This window comes from Astatotilapia calliptera, chromosome 11 (assembly GCF_900246225.1).
Source record: "Astatotilapia calliptera chromosome 11, fAstCal1.2, whole genome shotgun sequence".
Lineage (NCBI taxonomy): Eukaryota > Metazoa > Chordata > Actinopteri > Cichliformes > Cichlidae > Astatotilapia > Astatotilapia calliptera.
The window spans coordinates 13,519,998-13,533,963 of record NC_039312.1 but is presented as its reverse complement, the minus strand read 5'-3'; the positions used below and the strand labels follow the sequence as shown (position 1 = coordinate 13,533,963).

The 13,966-nt window shown below is 40.9% G+C and overlaps 1 protein-coding gene across 1 annotated transcript in view; it reads left to right on the top strand.

The window, feature by feature from the left end:
• The first annotated feature begins 565 nt into the window (after positions 1–565).
• mbpb (myelin basic protein b) overlaps positions 566–13,966 on the top strand; it is a 50,332-nt gene continuing 36,931 nt past the window's right edge. The window contains exon 1 of the mRNA XM_026185251.1: positions 566–932. The gene's annotated coding sequence lies outside the window, so the exon portion shown is untranslated. The remainder of the gene's footprint in view (positions 933–13,966) is intronic.

Here is a 13,966-nt window from a genome sequence, read left to right as displayed (position 1 = left end):
GGTTACAAAGGTTCAAGGTAGAAACAGCCACAACACATCTGATCTTGAAGCAGATGGGCTACAGCAGCAGAAGACCACACTGGTCTTTGAAATTTTTATTAAAAACACTATCAGCAATGCTGGGAATTATTCAGGAAAGCAAGAGCTGTGACTGACAAAAGTACAAACTTTTTTGATGAGTTGTCAGATTTAAGTAAGAAGTGCATAAACACAGCAACAAATATCTATAGTAGTAAATTATGTGTAGAAACCACAGCTGTGTAAAAACAACAAGAATGTCTAGCGTGGGTGAGGCAATGCATTACTGATTTGAGAACTGCATTTGCAGTGGTAAGATCGACATTTGTGATATGAGAATTGCGCCAAAGCGATCGAGGGGGGGAAACCCTGTTAATTAACCTGTTGGAGGCTTTGAGCGAGGCATGAACCTGACTGCCTGTCTGTATTGTGCAATCGTTGACCCTGCTGGCTGTAAAGCTTGCTCTCAGAGTGCGCAAATCCTACAGCCGTCTGTTTTCTGTGCTCGTGAGATCCACTTTAAAATCACGTTTATTTAACCCTCCCCACCGTGAACCACGAGTCACTAATCATGCACAGACGTGCAAGCGTGCTTTTTAGTCCATATTTCTTGGCGGATTACAGCTGCACGCCGCCCCACCCCTTAACAAACAACATCATCACTACCACTGTACCTAAATCAGGAAGCACCGACACGTTTTTCTTTTTTTCCCCTTTTTTGTTTTCTTTCCTTTTTTCGTAACGGAGACACTTTGGTGATTACAGCAACTGCGAACCATAAAGGGGGAAGAAGGCGTTATCTTCGATGCTGCTGACGACCACCGGTGACCACTACTAAAAGAAGACTGACACTTTGTTTCATCCAGTACAAGGCACAGCTGTGGATGCATTTGACACAGTCTAACCGGAGAAGGGTATGTGCACAGTCAAGGTTGTAAAATTCACAGGGAAACAAACACATACACGTAAAAGAAAGCAAGTGTAAAGACAGTGGCATACACGCGGGGGATACGACACTATTTGCATTTTATGTGGACTGCAGCTCGTGTGGTTTAGCGATAGTAAACATGTTTCACACGTCGACGCCTTTACGGCGCGTAACAAAAGCTGAAGCGAAAATATGCTCGGAATGTAGTTCCTGAGTAACTTTAGAAGACAGCGACGGAGTGAGAGCCGTGTTAGCATCCCTGTCATCACACTGTGACACTGCGTTTGTCATGTGCTTCGGTGGTGTCGCCCCACCACCAGCACTACTACAACAACTCCCCCGTCCATCCATCCCCGCGGCTGTCTCCTCGCGCTCCGAACACAGTTAGCATACCGTGCGATTTGACTCTTCTTCGCTTAACCGCAACATGACAAAGCGTTTCGTGTGAGAGCAACGCCTTGTTCACAGTCAGCCCTTAAGTGCCTTTAATTCGGCGTGCACCTAACTCGACAAGCTGGAATTTAATGTGGTAAATTTAAGGGTTTATTATTTGCTTCCTAATGCTTGCCACCGGAAGCCCCACTTTGTTGTTGGTAGCAGTCGTCCACTGGGCTAGCAGAGAAAGGAACTATTTAGTCTAAACAGCATTAATATCACTTTCGGTAGATGGCTTAAATGTTTTCCGAATTTATCCGTGGTTTAAATCGACTCGTTATGTCACGTTTCCCTCGACACGAACACACGCACCGAAGTGCGGCGCCTTTAAATGGCGAGAATTCGAATGAGGATTTGCGCCCAAACTTCAGTGTGGATCACTCTGGTTACATGTTATTTACTGAGCACCTTAATGCATGCGTAAAGCTGTTGAGTGTACCTTTCACAGTTGCAGCAGTCAGCATTGCTACAACTGTTTGTTTTTAATGCTAGACAAGTCTTTAAATTGGACATTCTTTGTAGGTGTTTATCATGGGTTAGGCTTTAATTATGGTGGTGTTTTGACTAGGCTGCTGCCTTTCAGCACACTCAACCGTGTAAAGCAGAAGGAAATTGAAGTATTACATCACTGCATCCCAAGCAAAGGCTATTCTACAACAAGCTCACCTCCTTTCCTCACTTTTCATGAAACAGGCTGGTGACAGAAACCATAAGCCTCTCTGTGACTATGACGAAAGCATAGAATTTTTATCCACACACTGTTAGTGGAAGGAGCAGCAGCTTGTGCAGCTCAAGACCCAACGATAAGCTTTCCAGCTATGTGTGTATTTTTACTCTTTGCCAGTTATATATAAAAAGGGACATTGAAGCTCAAAGCTGTTATGACATGCTCACTTATTGCTGCTTTCCTCAAGCTCTAAATAAAGCACTTACACATGAGTGGGTGCCTGTGCCTGAACTACAGTGATTTATTAAAGCCTGCTGACCCTCTAGCAAGGGAACATTGTGCAAGATAACCCCTGGCTTTGTTTGATAGAAATCCCATGTAGGTTTAATCCTCACCTTTTTTCTATTTTGCTTCAGATGATGAAAAAAGTTATTAATAGTTATCGTAACATAACACAATTACACTCCGGTTTCAGTTCTGGTACAGATTGAAACGTGGATATTTTTAGTATCGCTGACTACACAGACATAGCTTTTACCAGCGGCTCCAGGTTAACCTTCGCAAAGTTTCTGGAGCCAACTCTATTTTCTGTGGAAGTACCTGAGTTGCGAAGGCCACAGGAATGCATTTGTCTAGGCCAAGAGAAAGAAATACCAGGAAGGTTTGCTCACATGTCCCGGCTGGCAATCCTTTGCCTTTATGAACATGCTGTACTTGCACCAGCAAGCCCCCCCCCCCCCCCCCCCCCCCGTGAGTATCATGCAATCAGTTGTGCAAACATTCAGAATTTTTTCCTTCTCAGCCAACATTTTCGACCCCATTTCTGCACGTGCACTGAATCCACTTGCTACATCTGTGTTTTACAGGTGATACACTGAGGTTTGTCAACTTCCGTGCTCAGAGATTCACAAACTTCCTCCCGTTTCTCACTTCCCCCTTCCTGTCTGTGCCTGCTCTGGCAAACAGGTTGAGTCACATTACCTTCACCTCCTGCGCAGCAGTGCACTCGTTTTGTTAGTTTTACCCTAGGTGGGGTGTTGGCAGCGTTGCTCTATGAAATTCTTGACAGCATATGTTGTCATTGAAAGTAGCGTCACAGCCTTGAAAGTGTTGCTTAAACGTTATCCCTCTGGGCCAAGGATGGGCAATTCATTTTCTAAAGAAATGAAATGAAAAACTGGGACAGTTGTGGAGGGCTGCAACAGTGAGCTGAACTCAGTCCTGCTCAATATTAATTTTATGTCTTTGTAAGAGTAAATGTTATAGTTTTGTCCTAAATATAGCCCCTTGGGGAAAATGAATAATTGCCCATCCCTGCTTTAGAGTCATATTATAGATGGCAAATGCAAGCAAGTTGCTTGGGTCATACATCTTCATTGTGGAGTTCTAAGCTAGTGTTCAGGCTCCAGGTTATGTCAGTAAGGCCCCTGTGGGAGTGATGGAAAGTTCCTGTGCAAAACATCTCAAAACAAACATGAATTAACAAAGCAAATTGCTGTGCTTAGTATTGGACCACTGGGAGTATTTTTTTTCCAACTGATGTCTGGTATTCCCATAGAGCTATATATACCAATTTTTTTTTTTTTTTAAAGACAGGAAGATCCCACAGCTGTCTTCTCAGACATTTCTATGCAATAGCAGCTCTGTATTTATACAGAGTATATTTGTAGTCTATGTTGTCATGGCCCTCCTTCGAAACAACATCAGAGAATCTTTGCTAGTTTAAGATGAAAAGTGCCACAGTTTGATATTTTAGTCAAAGAAAGGGGAGCTTATCCAAATAAATCACTCAACCCTGAGACCAATTATCTCATGTTAGGAGAGCAAGAAGCGAAGAAGGCAGTGACTCTGGTGTTTTAGGCAGACAGCTGGAGCCCGCAGGCTAGCATCACCTCTCTCTGTGGTGGAACTGCTGTAGTTCGGGCAGATGCGCGTGGCCAACTGCCGTTTCATTCAAGAGGAATACTGATGAAAGGGGAAAACGACTTGAAGGGTTTTCATTTAAATTCCGTTCAGCTTGTTTTGTTTTTGCTTTTAATGGCGTCAATGCAAAACATGCAAAACCCGAAGCGAAGGGCGCTTTACATAGTAAGCTAAAGATGCTTTGATTTTAGAGAGAGAACTCTAATGATCTCATCTGATTCTTCTCTTTGAGCAAGCACTTAAGAGGAGGAAGAGATCTGTGGCAGAACCAGAGGGGCAGTGAAAAAGATGTCAGAAGAGCATTGAGAGACATCACAAATATGGAGAAAAGGAAAAATGTCAAATTCTGAAATTTCAGATTCTTAATATAAAATTTCAGGCTTATTTGCTTCTAAATTACTTAATTAATCCCTTTTTAATTGGCCAAGTTGTTAGTCTAAACTACAAGTTTGACATAGTCCAAGAAAGTTAGTAGGCACAAACACATTTTAATTTCAAGGGGTTTTGGCACCCTGCTCTAACTTTATCTGCATAGTCAGCCTGTACAGTTGTGCCAGTTTCTCCATATTCTAGCCTTCATAATGATTCAGCATGAAAAGGAGCTATTCAGGCAGTGCATGTGCTGAGTGCCCTCAATAAAATAGCTATTTAAAAATGTAGACGGTAAATATGTTGTTATTGTGTTAGGCTGCCACAGATGAAAAACACTGGCATGACGTTCCATTCCCCAGCTCCTGCAGTCCACACACTGAATAGTTCTTGGAAAGGGCAGAGAACCCCAAACTTCTCCCCACCTTGTAGTGTAGAATCCTTGTGACTGCTCCAAATACCAGTCCATTTACCATTTTAAAAAGTTAAGTCTTTGAGTAAGGTGACATGTATTCTGCAAATCAGTGCTGTCTCAGAAAATGCAGTCTTCTTCTTACGGTAATGATTGCAGCGTATGTTTGTACTAGGGCTGGGCCATATTATACCGTTCACGGTAATACTGGTATAATGTTAGGCAACGATAGGAAAATGAAATATCGCGATAGAATATGAGTAAAACGCGCATGCGCAGTGCTTTTGTTTTCATACGCACATGGCCGATTGTTGAGTGAAACAGATGAACCAGAATTGGTTTGTAAAAATGGAGCAACTTCAGTGATGTGGAACTGGTTTGGTGTTTGTCCGTCAGATACACGACAAAGCACATTTCTTTGCAGAACATGCAAGCGGCCATCGTTATTGTCGTATTTGTCGGACTAAGATGCTCTTAAATCTGGGAGTAATCTGGGTCCTAAACTCCGTAAACTTCAGGTCAAACGAACACTGCAGCATCACTGAGAGTTAAAAACTGTCTAAATTCTTTCATCTTTAATAAAACGATCAGCATTGCTGCTTTACCAGGTGAAACTATGAAGTTTAACTTCCAGGCATCCATGAAAACAAAATGTATTACATTTAACGGAGTTAGAAGTTAGCAGGAAGCTAGCGGATGTTAGCTCGCTAGTTTCGCTAGTTACCTAAGCATGATATTGCATGTTCTGACTGAGAGATTTCTGAAAAAATTCAAACGTACAGCTCTGCTATCACTTCCAACATAAATGAAGACAGGAAACTAAACAGCAGTGACGTTTGTAGGGTTACTAGAGTTGGACTAGTTGGTATATAATGATGTGCTACGTGATCGCTAGCGAGACAGCTATGTTAGCATAACATAAACAGTGAAGCTGGAGGACGAACACTAACACTTTACCACTTATAAAAGTTAACGTTAAGGTTCCTGATAGTTAAAGACAAATGCAATCGCATGGCAGGATGCTGTAAACGGACCAAACTTCAGTCAGGACTGAGATAATCCATCCACAATACGAGGTTAGTCATTAATATACTGCAACAACATGGGAATAGAGCAGCTGCCAGAGAATACAGCATTAATGAATCAATGGTACAGAAGTAGAGGAAGCAAGAAGAATGAGTTTAATAAAGTTTGATTTATCTGACTGCTTTGTTTCGCTTAATGTGCCTTATAATCCCGTGCACCTTATGGTACGAAAAATATGTACTGCACACTGCAGTTTAATGTTGCAAAGCACCTCTTTTTAACTTCAGTGGATATTATACATGGTTATGCTCAGGATATGTCAGCCCATTTCTACTGGAAATGCCTTTTGGTTAAACTTTCAGCAAGGAATTTGCATTTGCACTGTTACATTTTTATAAAGCTTTAATGTACATAAAAACCAGCTTCTTGTTTAAGTGAAAATAAATGGAAGGTTGTCTTTTTGCGCTAGTAATGTTGTGGAGTTGTATTTTGTCTCGCATCAATTATATCGTCAGTTATATCGTTATCGCAAATTTTCAAATATATATCGTGATAAATATTTTTGGCCATATCGCCCTGCTCTAGTTTGTACCCTACCTCCTCCTCAAAACTTGGGCCAATCTGAACGAAACTTTGCTTGAAAATTGTTACACATGCATCGATCATTAATATCCAAACAGCACAAAAGTGAGGAAATTTGTGTTTGATTTGTGCTAACAGTGCTACTTTGCAATAAATCTCATACTGTTGGAAAGCCTGTTTATTTCTCCTGAAATAGTCCCACATTTATAAGGAAAATGCATTTTTGGATTGAGGTGAAACTTGACAAAAAAAAATCTTTTTGCCAAAGAGCTTATTCTGTTACCAAATATTGTTTGGCGTTTATTGGATTGACTGAAGTCTGTAGAAACAAGTCACTGGCAAATTAAGAACTGATTCATTAACAAACGGGGGCCTCAGCAGATGTAGAGAACCATGACATTTCTTCCCCATTTCAGTCACAAGCTTGGTCACCCAATACTGTGGGATGGCGTCACATTCTTCAACCAGCATTTGTCACAAGTCAGCTAATGTGGTTGTGTTGGTCAGTCTGGCACGAACAGCACACCAAAGCTGACCCCACAAGAGTTCGATAAGGTTGAGGTCAGGACTGTAGGCAGGCCATTCCCTACTCTCTACTCCAAAATTCTGGAGGTAGTCTCTGCAAAACCTCACTCCGTGGGGTGAGCGTTGTCATCCTGGAGGACAGAGTCCGGTCCCAGTCTGTGGTGATATGGGACTGACACTGGTTGTAGAATCTCCTCTCGATATCTCTCCACATTGAGATTGTCTCCAGTGATGATAAGCCTTGTTTTTCCAGTGAGGGAGATGGTGCTCCACATCATCACCACGCTGCCTCCACCAAAAGCTGTTACCCTATCAGTGCAGCAATCAGCATAGCGTTTTCCACATCTTCTCCATACTTTGACCCAGCGATCCAGCTGCCGTAGGTAGAATCCGGCCTCATAGCCGAACGTAACGTCCCTCCACATGCTCAAGTTCCAGTGCACATCTTTCTGACACACGGGGCACCAGAAGCTCAAGATCAGCCATAAATCCCAGTGAGTTTGATTTTCCTATTCATCATCTCCCTGCTTATCCAGTGTTACCTTCTCTATTTGTGCTTATTTCACATGTCATGTGAAACCAGGGTTGTATTTATTAAACGGGTTGTTTTAAACGATCGTCTCATGTTGTTATTTTGTCCTTTGGAAAAATTGCTGGGTAGTAACTAATTCATTGACATTTTAGACTAGGTAATTGTTGCAAGTTAAATAGTTTTGTCCATTTCCATTACTTTTGCTATTGTGCTTGTGATTATAGAAAGGCCAGGGATAAAAAGGCACGAGCCTCAGAGCCCTTTAAATGTCGAGTATTGCTCTTGTGTGGTTGCTAATCAGAAAAAAGGGGGTTGAAAATGAGTTTGCATGCGCTCCTTTTAAAGTAGGACAAGTAGATTTGGAAAGAATAATTTATTTCTTTTTTTTTTTTTTTTTTACATTGGTTTGACAGATAGTAGTCAATGCTGCATGGAGGAACGGATCCCAGCCTTCGTTTTCCTGATCGACCACATATACCCCGTTTTCTCCAATTGGTGTGATTTTTTTTTTTTTTTTTTTTTTTTTTTTTTTTTTTTTTGCATTTGTTTAGGAGCAGTAACGCATGGCACTCTCACATCCATTTAAATATAAATTTTTTAGTATTATATGAAAGAGAAGAAGAGAGAAAGGAGGTGAAGACGATGAAACAATCCAGTTTCTTTATAAGGATTGCCATTCTGGCATTGCACTGCCCTCCCTCTGGGACAGATTTTAACCTTTGACCCCAAAGCTATTGTCAAGAATATAGTGTACTTTCCACTGATACATAGGGAGAGCTATAGATCTCTTATCTCATCCCCTCTCTCCACTGCCTTCCGCCCAAAGGCACACATGCACACACATACGCACATGCTCCGTATTCATTACGTAATTGACTCTCGCAGTAGGGCAAAACACGGCGCAGTCACCGAGGCTTAAAAGAAGCTGTTATGTCGAACGCACAAGAGCAAACTTTAAGTGAAACAATGGAACCAAGCAACACATGCTCCGGTTAGAGACATGGGTTTGTCAGTCTGCTGCTGTGTGACGATATGCCACGCAGACGTCGTATCAAGTTATGGAAGCTAAATGAGTCCATCATACACGGGCCTCATGTGATTGTTAATCATAGGCTAGTATGTGAGAACTGCGTGCTGGGATCTGGCTCAGAGATGCAGAGTAGCTGTGTTCCTTTTTTTATTGTGTGCGCACACACACACAAAAAAAGAGGTAGTGTCTCTTTGGTCACAATGATTCGGTGGAGACGAACTACAGAAATGCAGCATGGACCAAAATGAATGTGTTACTTAAAGAATGTATTGGGACCGTGCAGATTGTGGTTACAGCAGTGGTAGTAAATGAAAGTGTTTTGTTTAGGTTAATTAATGTTACAGCAAGCACTGCATGCCAGTGTGATGCTTGATGTGTTCACCTCAAAAGCTGAATACTTCACTCTGACAAAGCAAGAGAAGCTGGCTTAGACAAAAGCCGAACGCAAAATTAATGACCGGTTATCCTGAAAGCTCCTCCTTACTTACTTTTTGATCTGCTACCTTTTATATATGCATCACGAACATACTATATATGGGTCTTCTGATTGGCTTCTGGCACCTCAGTGTTGTCTGTGTCACTTTCAGGCTCATTCTCTTTCATGTTTTTGGCTAAGTGGACTTTTCGACCACACATTTCTTTGGAAGTTTTAACAGTTTGCCAGCTGAGTATTGTCACAATCTGCTTCATTAAGAGCTTTGCAGACAGTACGGTGGGCAGAGCAGAGAGCTGCAGCAAATGGCAAGAACAGGTCTTTAGTTGGATCCAAGTGCAAAAACATTTCTCCTAGGGCTGAACGATATATCGCATTTGCGATAATATCGCGACATGATCAAGTGCAATTTTCTAACCGCAAAGGCTGCGATTATACTCTGGACATGTCCAAATTCATGGGTTGCATCCTCCTGAGGCCGCATTTGTAGACCGATTACGTCACAGCGACGCGCCGAAGGCTGTCCAAATTACTACCATATCCCAGAATTCATAGCGCGGCCCAGCCAAACTCCAGTTTCCAACAATGGCGGCCGCTACTAAGTTTTAAAATTACTCATACTAATCTTTCTGGGTCACAAAATAAACTTTTAAAATATTTTCAGGCGAGAAAGTAGTTGTGTAAACATCAAATATCTGCTCGGTTTATCAAGATATCCCATATTTGCAAAAGTGCTTCGACGTTTTCAGAGGCGTCTGCTACCCACCAGCTCGACAGCTAGCCGGGAGCTCGAGGGTTACTGATGCGGCCGAGAACGGCACAACTCCCGGCACATCATTTTCAGATCACCGCGGAGTTTCGCTGCTCGGGTTAAACGTAATATATAAGTCACTTAGACAACCTAAAAATGTTATTGTTGGGCTTTTTTCAGTGTTTTGTTTGTTCGTGAGTAAATCGGTTTGGCTGAGATTAAAGTTATTAGATTAGATAAAATAAAACTTTATTAATCCCCCGGGTGGGTTCCTCCTTGGTTTTCACACAGCTGACTAAACGTCAAACAGAAAACTTATTAAACAGAAGTATGAGACAGTCGAGAATTTACACCAGTGTCTGGTTATATTTTAGATAGCAAGAAGCAGACGGCCGAGTTTATTAAACTCCACCGAGACAGCGGTGACGCTAATCAGAACTAGACCGTCCAATTTCACGCCTTTAAATTTTAAAGGCGTGTTTGTGTGTGTGTTTATACAATTGCTATTATGTTTGCACTTTATGTGTAATGTTACTGACTGCAGAGATCAGTAAGATGTGTGTATTTTTTATTTATTAGTTTTATTTATTTAATATTATTTTTTAATTGAATGACTGTCTAGTAGTTCACAGATGTCGAAAAACTGAGTGTGGTAAAGCCACTGATTTTGTTTATGTATATTTCTGCAATCTGCACATTGTACTGACTTTCATTTTAATGTTTACACCAGGGTTCCTTGTCAGCACTTTATGCTCAGATGTTTGTAAGCTAAAAATAAGCTATTGTGTATGTTCAAATATACTGTTGTGATTGAAGAAGTTAAATAAAAATGTCAGTCATCAATTCATGCATCACCTCATGTTATCATAACAGAGGTCTGTCTTCCAGGAAAGAACAGTTTAAAATTAATGTAATATAGTATTGGCCATACTATATGATGTATTGCTTGTCTTTGTTTAATAATACAGAAGACAAAGACCTTAAAAAATAATCGCATATCGCATCGCAATCGCAATATTGGGGCAAAAAATCGCAATTAGATTATTTTCCATAATCGTTCAGCCCTAATTTCTCCCTGTGTGTCATATTCTGCACTGGAGTTCTGAGGTCTTAGTAGCCACGGGTCTGTTATAAATCAGTTAGGTGATGGAGCAGATCAAAGAGAGCAGGGAGCAGCAGAGAGGTGTGGTCGTGGAGCTAGAGGATCACACGTGCGTGCAGACACAGTATTAGAGCACTAGTGTAAATTTACTTATGTCCAATAAAGACAGAGAAAAATGTGTTGGGTTTATTGTAGTTAACACAAAGCTGTCATGCATTTTTAACACAGATTTAAAGCCAGAGGTCATTTTAGTTTTATCCAAAAGTCAATACCAATAGATCTGTCTGCAGCAGCCAGTCGCTTTTTTGGAATATTTGCCTTTGGTTGTTCCTTAAATTTGCTGCTTTTAAAGCACTTTGAAGAGCTGTGGTAATATTCTCCTGGGATGCACTAGCTTTATGTGGGCTCAATAAGCCATCGTGATGACTTGAAGGTGTTTTAGCTACCCGAGAGGCTGAATAAAGAAGGGAAAAAAAATCTATTTCTTCAGCTGTTGCTCTCACCCACTCTGACGCATATTTGTCGTGTTTGTCACATTTTAAGCATGCTGTATTTTCTTTAAATGGTTATTTCTTCCTTTGGTTAGATATTAATTTCAATTTGAGAACAGCAAAACTACCTGATTCTTATTTTTAGAAACTCATTCACTTTTTGATTTTCAGTCTAACGTTAGCAACTCTGATTAGAGAAGCAACACTTCTCTAATCAGAACAGGGGGTTTGTTAGTCTTGAATTGTGTTTAATGAAAACACATACAGGTTTTGCTTCTGTGTTAACTATGTTATTTTTCCTGATCCTTATGTCCCCATTTATTAAAAATGCTGTAAACAACTATGAAGCAAAACAATTTACCATAAATGGTACTGTATATAAGCTAGGTTAATAGTAAAACTCAACAGTTGTCACTGCTTTTAGCTAACAGGCTTCTGAAACTCAGGTGTATGGCCATGATTTCACAGTGCTATCCATCATAATCGTTAACCTGTTGCATTTAGAATTCCTGGAAAAGCTTGAGCCACTCGGGCGCCGGCGAAAGAATTATTATATTTTGGTTTATGCACGCGCATTAAACACAAATCTTGGATGGCTGGGACAGCAGTTGGATTTTTAGCCATGTCTTCCAACTCGTCCTAACTCCACCTTCTTTGCTGCAGCTGGCAACTGTAATCCTTGTTCTGCTCTTGAGGGCCACTCCAACCAGAAGCTGGGACACAGAGATCTTCAAAGCTACAGAGCAGTACAAGGACTACCTTTTCCAACTGTAGGACATGCTAATATGATGCAGCTTTGTCCCTCCACACTGTTGTTTGCAATAATTTCTTCTTGAGTCTTGTTGTAGTCAGTTATGGTTTCCCTACTTTAATGCATAATTCATCCTGTTTCATCAGCATTATAAAGCATTCACTAGACCCTGATGGGGGAGATTTATGATGTAGAAAACTAATCTCTTTCACCTGTACAGGCCTATAGTAAAGAAAGAAATAGCTTTGCAGTCTGTGCTCACTGAGAAATGGATGAGGGCCTTTAGTGTTACTTGATGCAGTGAAGTAAGCCGGCCAGATATGATAATCATAAAAGCGAGTGTATACAAACCCTTATGCATGCAAAACACATATCATACAACATATATTCCTCTTTGCCTCATCCCGTCTTAAATAATCCTGGCAGTGTTTCTATAGTCTTTTTTTTTTTGTCTTGACACTGTAGAGTTTTAATTTGCATATGTGGATGCAGAAACAGACTGGGTTCAGTGTGCTTTACGTACTCAGTCATGTTACTGAACAGGGTTCTGTCAGTGAAGCTATTTTTTTCCCTTAAATTTACATTTTCAACAGGATTGTAGTCATGAACGGAATTCAGTACGTGCAGCAAACAGATGACGCAAAATCTAGAAGCTTTTATTTAAATGTCAGTATGCAGGCGTTTTTCTAAATAATGAGCCCCATTTCTTATCCACATCAAATCCATGCAGAAACACTAGGGGCTTATCAGGATGATGATTTTAAATGGCCTCAGGTAATGGACAGCTCAGATGGATATAATTGCTTATTTATATACAGGCTTCCGCTTTGCATGGTAATGGATCAGGTGGTGGGCTTTAGGTAGCCATCCTATAATAAGAGCTTTTCCATCTTAATGACTTATTTAACGATAAAATGGAAATGTTTCCAGGTACGTGCTGACAGTCACAGCAACTCATGTAGGTTAAAATAGAAAGGGGCACTCGAAATTTGGCTTTTTCCACACAAATCCCTTTGTGTCAGGGACTGTGTGTGCAAAAACAAAATCCAAGTTAGCAAGTCACTGTTAAATGCTACTACTGAGTTGTAATTGCAGCCTTGTGTTACGCCCTTCCACATGCACACTTCCACCTCTCCCTCTGTCACTCGATTATGCAACAGTCCTGTCTTGCAAGTCCTTGCAGGATCTCAGCTTTGGATTGTGTAACGCTGAGAGGGGAACAGGCTGTAAGGCCTCACATTTAGCCGCAGAGAATCCCAGCGACGCCTCGCCACATCCAGCAAATATTTGAGTCCTCAGCGGACATTTTTCCGCCACACTGATTGCACAGCCACTGGCACTCTAATTATATCCCTTTGTTTAACCAGTGGGATTATGTTTTTCTTCCAGCTTATTTTTATAGTTTTCTGTGGCTGCTTTCATCCACAAGCAGATATGATTGATAGTGAGATAATACTTTAGTTATCCCCAAGGGGAAATTCAGATATCCAGCAGCTTGGTCAAAAAACAAACATCCCTCTGGTCATAAATAATAATAATATTATTAATAATAAAACAATAAGGTAAAGTTTCACGATACCGTCTTACTTCCCTTTGTGGGAAAACTTGGTGGGAACGTTTTGATGAACTAACATGCTATACAGGTAAGGGTGGGGGTAAAAATGTGCCATGTTGTTTACTTGACTCCTTAAATCCATCTTTTCTGTGAGTTACTATCTTGTAAAAGTCAGTTTGAGGAAGTCTCACGGAGACTGAACAATCCTAGAGGTTTGAAATGCTGCACAAAGGTAATACTGCTTTCATGCACACAGGCCTACAGTTAATATAATAAACAGCTTTACAGTATCTGTGCTTGCTTAGTAAAGGAAGAGAGCCTTTTATGTTACTTGAAACCAATAAAGTAAGCAGCCCAGAAAAGATTGTCCTGAAAATACAATTCCAACAGCACTTCTGTTACAAAACCTACCGCTTTTCCTTTATGAAAAGGGAAT